Genomic DNA, 6000 nt, shown 5'->3' with positions numbered 1-6000 from the left:
TCAACACAATATGTTTTTTTAACTCAAATCCACAATAATTTTTTCAAAGACTGAGATAAAAGAAATACAGTGCAAATTTTACAAGCCAAAATAACTCATAATTTACTTTACAACTTCAATGTACAATTTTAATTTACAACTGCTTAAAACCAAGAACAATATATACATATAGTGAACATACATTACAGTACAAAATGGAAAATGTGGTATACTCAATATACTCGATGATCTCTCAATGTAGTACTTGCAGCCTAGTCTGCTGCCCTGTCAGTCTATCTACCTATGACAGCAATGACAAGCTATCGCTGAGTAAAATATACTCAGTGGTGCACAATAACAATTTGAACTACGATATATATAAATCTTTTATTGACAATTCACAAATCAAATAGTTCACAAAATTTACAAAGTTCATATAATACCAATTTGATCAAATAACTGAGTAACACAGTTTTGCCAATCAAAAACACAATTTGATCAAATAACTGAATAATACAGTTTTGCCCATCAGTAACACAATTTGATCAAATAACTGAATAGTATAGTTTTGCCAATCAATAACACCATTTAATCAAATAACTGAATAATACAGTTTTGCCAATCAATAACACCATTTAGGCCATAACACAATTTTTTCCACACATGCCGTGTTGTACACCACGATAAGACACACTCACCCCAATAATCAAAATCAATGAGAGAGGAAGCTAGCTGAATAATGAGTACTCATCCGATCTCAACCTCAACTGGCAAGCCAGAGAGGGAGGAAAATAAACGATCTCAACCCTGTAAATGGAGGAGGAATAATGTGATACTGTCATGCTAAGTGTGAACACAAAATCAATTCCAAAAATTTTATTCAAATGATTTGTGAGAATCCAATAAATTTCCAAAGTCATAATTTCAATCACAAAATGGCAACACAATTCATAATTAACTTCAATTTTCACAAATCACACTAAATAAATTTTTCCACAGTTTCAAACCATTTACAATGCTTTTCAAGCAATAAGTATCCATTCAAACACATTTCTATAATTGAAAACAATAATATACAAATAGTCATAATTTATTTCAATTGAAAAATTCAAAAGAAATAGTTGTTATGCACAAACACAATTTAAAATAATAATATAAAAATAATCATAATTTATATTTCAATAATCATGATTTATTTCAATTGAAAAATTCAAAAGAAATAATTATTGAGCACAAACCTCTGATAACTGTCTCCTGGCCTTGACTCAGTGTTTCCTTCCCTTTCCTTGAGTCTTTGCTAACTGAGAAACACAATTTGAGGTGTTTCAATACTCATTTAAACTGTCTCTGACGATAATGCTTGATAATTAATTCGCTGAATTCTATCATTTGCTTAATCACCTAATATGTCGACCCTCAATAGGTTCTAGGTAAATTAGGTTTTAATGTTACTAATATGTCACATTCAATAGTCTTTTAGGGTTGGTACATGTTACTAATTTCATTTCCATGTATACTTCGTTTTACTGCAACTTGCTGGATTCTGGGATACTAGTTTGACCTAGCCGGACGATCTAGTTCCCTCGGTTTTCAGGTTGTGGTCTAAACTACAAACTTGTAGACCTATGTCTTATGGAACGCGTGGCAAAATTTCAGGTCATTCTAAGTTATGTAGACCAAGTTATTGTCATTTTACTATTGCTGGTAAAAATGCATCAAAATTGGTCACTTTAGGTCATTTTAGGTTCGGCCAGTTTTTGGACCCGAACTTGTGCAAGCTTTTTGACTTGCTTATGGTCATTTCTGGGCTTTGGTGTCTTCATAAGACTTGTAGATATAGGTCTTAACTATTCATGGTCAAAATTTCAGGTCAATTGGACCTGTTTTAATTGAGTTATGGCCAAAACACTAACTGCTGCCCAAATGGTCAATTTTCAGGCCTTATTTGCACTTAATCCGGATTTGGTCATTTTTCAAGCTACCTTGCAACCAGAATTTTGGCAAGCTTCCTTCATGAAAGTTGGTACATTTTGTGCCTAGTTTCACCTCCAATTGGTCTTATACCAATTGGAGCCACACTCTTAAGGTTTTAAGCCCAAAACACAAACTGCCCTATTACATTTTGTTTATACTCATCAAGATCACCTTTAACACTTACCAAACATCACCTTCATGCTAATTTTGGTTTGTACCCTAACCTAAATATATTTTACCACATATTTTTGATCATTTTGGTAGCTTACAATCACATTCAACATACACCATAAAGTGCAGAATTTGTCAAACTCATTTACAACAATTTAATCACCTATTCATGCTCATTTACATGTCCAACTTCACACCATCACACATATACCCAAACTGCCATAACACTTAACACAATTCAACATTAATATTCCATAATCCAAATGTGAAATAACATCCTTATGGTTCACCAAACCAGGCTGCCGATTCATGCATTACATTCCCTAAATTTCGAAGCACTCAAATTTCAATACACATTCACATATACTAAGTATACATCACCCAAATAATTTCCTACACACATAAACATTTAATCAATCCTTTAATCCACCATTTACAAGCAAAAGTAAACTGTCTTCAAGGAGTTTCCATGGCTGCTAAAAGTACACATCCCCATTCAACATCAAACCTCAAAAATCTCTCCATAAATCGAATACCCATAACATCCTTACAAACTTTAACAAAACAATAATAAAAAACACAAAATTACCTATTGATGAGGCTTGTTAAATCTTCACCAAACTCCTTAAATTTAGTATCTACTTCTTCCTTGTGAGGTGGGGATAAAAATTTGTGAAGTGACTTTGGTGTTTAGGATGGAAATTGTGGGCGTTTAGGAAGCTTTAAACATTTTGGCCATGGATGGTTTTGGAGAGCTTCCTTTCGGTAATGGAAGAATGAACGAGGAAGATGGAGTTTGAGTGGAAGTACACCTGCCCACATAGTGTTTATTTAATCCCCATAGTGCTCCACTCACCTAAGAAAATGATTTAATATGATTTAAGTGTTAATTACTCAATTTATACCCCATTTTTGTTATTTACATTAGGTACCCCTAATTTAATTTTTCATTATATTTTCCAAGTGTAATATTATTTATTTTGAATGGACATTTAGGTCAAAAGGCAACTCGGGGTGTCAAATGACCACAATGCCCTTGTTCGGGTTGCATTCCCGATTTTTCGGTAACACTGGGTTTTGTCCATTTTTCGATTTCTCACTTTTCTTTGTACTAATTAATTAATTTTTCTTTGATATTTATAATGATATTTATACTTCAATTGATGTCTCTTTAAGTCCTAAAAATATTTTTCAGGGTTCCCCGCAGTCCAGGGCTAGTCAATAGTCCACGCTGTGACTTCCTAGTGCGTTCACCCATCGCTAAGGTTCTCGGCTCGCTTAACTTGGTTACATTTCTTTGCTATTATTTTTCCTTTGTTTTTCTTGTATTTTCTTTTCTTGTATTTCATTATTTTATGTCTCCTCACTCATATCGAAGTGTAGTTCTAGGCATCCTAACTGTCTGGACAACACTGGTCACCGGAACAGTAGAACGCACTACCGAACATAAGGGTGTTACAATTCTCCCCCCCTTAAATAAATTTCATCCACAAAATTTTACCCAATAGCCATCTTACAATAGTCATATGTTTATTTTCTCCTTTCTATATGATCGTATAATCTTCTTTTCCTCAAATTTGTTTAAGACTTTTAACAATCTAATACAACGTTAAATTTGTTTGTATAATACCAATCTTCTCTTACTATTGTCTTGTCTAATATTTCAGTTAATGTTCCTTCTTGAATGACCCTTGAGGTCATGTTAGAATGATTTATCTAGTTATTGGTCCTCTGACCATTCTAGTCAATTGTCTTCCTCACATTCGTAACATTTTTTTTGTTATATCTGAACCAACTGTTCGAATTTTTACTTCCATAACTCCTTTTATCTATCAATATTCTATAGCTTACTTCCCTTTTGTACTAAACTATAACCTTTCGATATTCTAACTTTTGAGTTTTAAATCCCTAAGTAGGATTTTCAAACTTATTTCCAACAATAAAATTCTGTCCTGGCATAACTATACCAAAACAGAAGCCGTTGGCAAATATTCTCATCTTGGTGTATTATCGAGTAGTACGTAGCTCTATACAATAATCTCAAGTCAGTACTGTAATCTGCAGCTTACAGTATAAACATCAAGAACATTGCATAGTTACCATGATACATCCCAATAGATCAAATTTTCTGATATTTTATCCTTTTCGAATTTACTGATATTCGAATCTTATTCTGTTTATAATATCCATTAGCAATTACTAATAGTAACATCCTTGCCCTCATCTAGAGCAATTCCATTACTGCATCTTACTTTTACGTCCTCTTGCCTTACATTAAGTAGGCTCGCCAATTAGCTTTATAATTTATGGTGTGTTAGAAAATACTTTTCGCTGATAAACTCTTTCAAAACTAATTTCACTTATTATCACAATCCTTATCTTAAAGGACTAATCACTAATGCATCAAAATTTATTCCCTTGTAAAGGAATAATAGCAGAACATATAGTTCTAATACTAACATAAAAGTATGCAAACTCCAGGTGAAACAATACATATATATATCTTAGTTACTAATTGAGAAAGTACCAGCAACAATGTCAAAAGTCTCAGCCTCTTCTCTCTGCCATATAGCGTATACTCCAGCTGAAGGATCACCTTGTTCTGGCTGATTCACAGTACTCTGACTTCTAGGCGTACTACCCTTACCTTTACCTCTGCCTCTACTAACTGATGGTGAACTCTTTGGGGTAGAAACTTGGGTTGATCCCTTTGGTGTAGTAAATGATCCAGAACGACATGGATTTACACAATCCCTAGCAAAATGACCAGTCTCTTCACAATTAAAACATGCTCCTACTGCTCTATAATATACCCCACTATGTGGTTTACCACAAGTTTCACAAAGTTTATCTGACAACGCATTTCTGGGTTTCTGTTGAGTTTGCTGATCGAATTGAGGTGGTTTCTGTCCAGAAGATCTATCTCTACCGGACTTCTTACTACCTCGGTTGTATGCCCCAAAGTTTTTCCTCTTTCTAGTAGGACCACTAGAACTCTGTTCTACTGACTTTTCCTCTTTTTCCATCTTCTTTGATTTCTTTTTCTCAGGAGCCGCTTCAGATTCAATTCTTTCTAATTCTAGTGCTTGAGAAATAAGTTCAGAGAAGTTGTTATGTTTGAATCCGACCACTTGTAATCTGATACTAGGCTTTAAGCCGGTTTCAAACCTCTTGCATCTCTCCCTGCTGGTAGAAAGTAGACTTACTACATAATGGCTTAGGCGGGAAAATTCCCTTTCATATTTAGCCACCGATCTACTCCCCTGTTTCAGACTTAGGAACTCTTGCAGCTTCTGGTCTACATAAGCATCGGGGACATATTTTTGTTTGAATTCCCTGAGAAAGTCATTCCATGTTAGCACTACAGGTTCTACCAAACTATGGGGAATGGTTTTCCACCAGTCATAAGCATCCCCCTGTAGCAAAGATACTGAGTATTCAAATATGAGTTCCTACGTGCAATGCAGTTTCTTGAATACCCTATCCATCCTCTCTAACCACTGTTCAGCCTCTAGAGGATCTACTATCCCCTTGAACTCTGTAGCCCCATATTTCATCAATTTGTCATACTATCTAGCAAAAGACTGTGGTTGTACCACTGGTGTCTGTATTGGGACTTGAGTAGGCACATTACCAGCCATTTGTTAGAACATTGCAGCCATCTCACGAGCGAATCGAGCAGAAATCGTGGTGCGCAGGCTAGTCTTCTTGAACCACTAACATTGTGTAGGGCTGGGGTATCCCCTTGCACCTCAGCCTCTATAGATTGATTGACTGAACGATCACCCTCTTCCATAGTCAATGCGAGGATCTTAGACCTCCTGAACAAATAACACAAGGAGATTTCCTCCCGTTAGTGCATATTTATAATGTAAT

This window comes from Hevea brasiliensis, chromosome 11, assembly GCF_030052815.1.
Source record: "Hevea brasiliensis isolate MT/VB/25A 57/8 chromosome 11, ASM3005281v1, whole genome shotgun sequence".
Classification (NCBI taxonomy): Eukaryota; Viridiplantae; Streptophyta; class Magnoliopsida; order Malpighiales; family Euphorbiaceae; genus Hevea; species Hevea brasiliensis.
The sequence above is the reverse complement of the archived record's forward strand: the minus strand, read 5'-3'. Positions refer to the sequence as shown.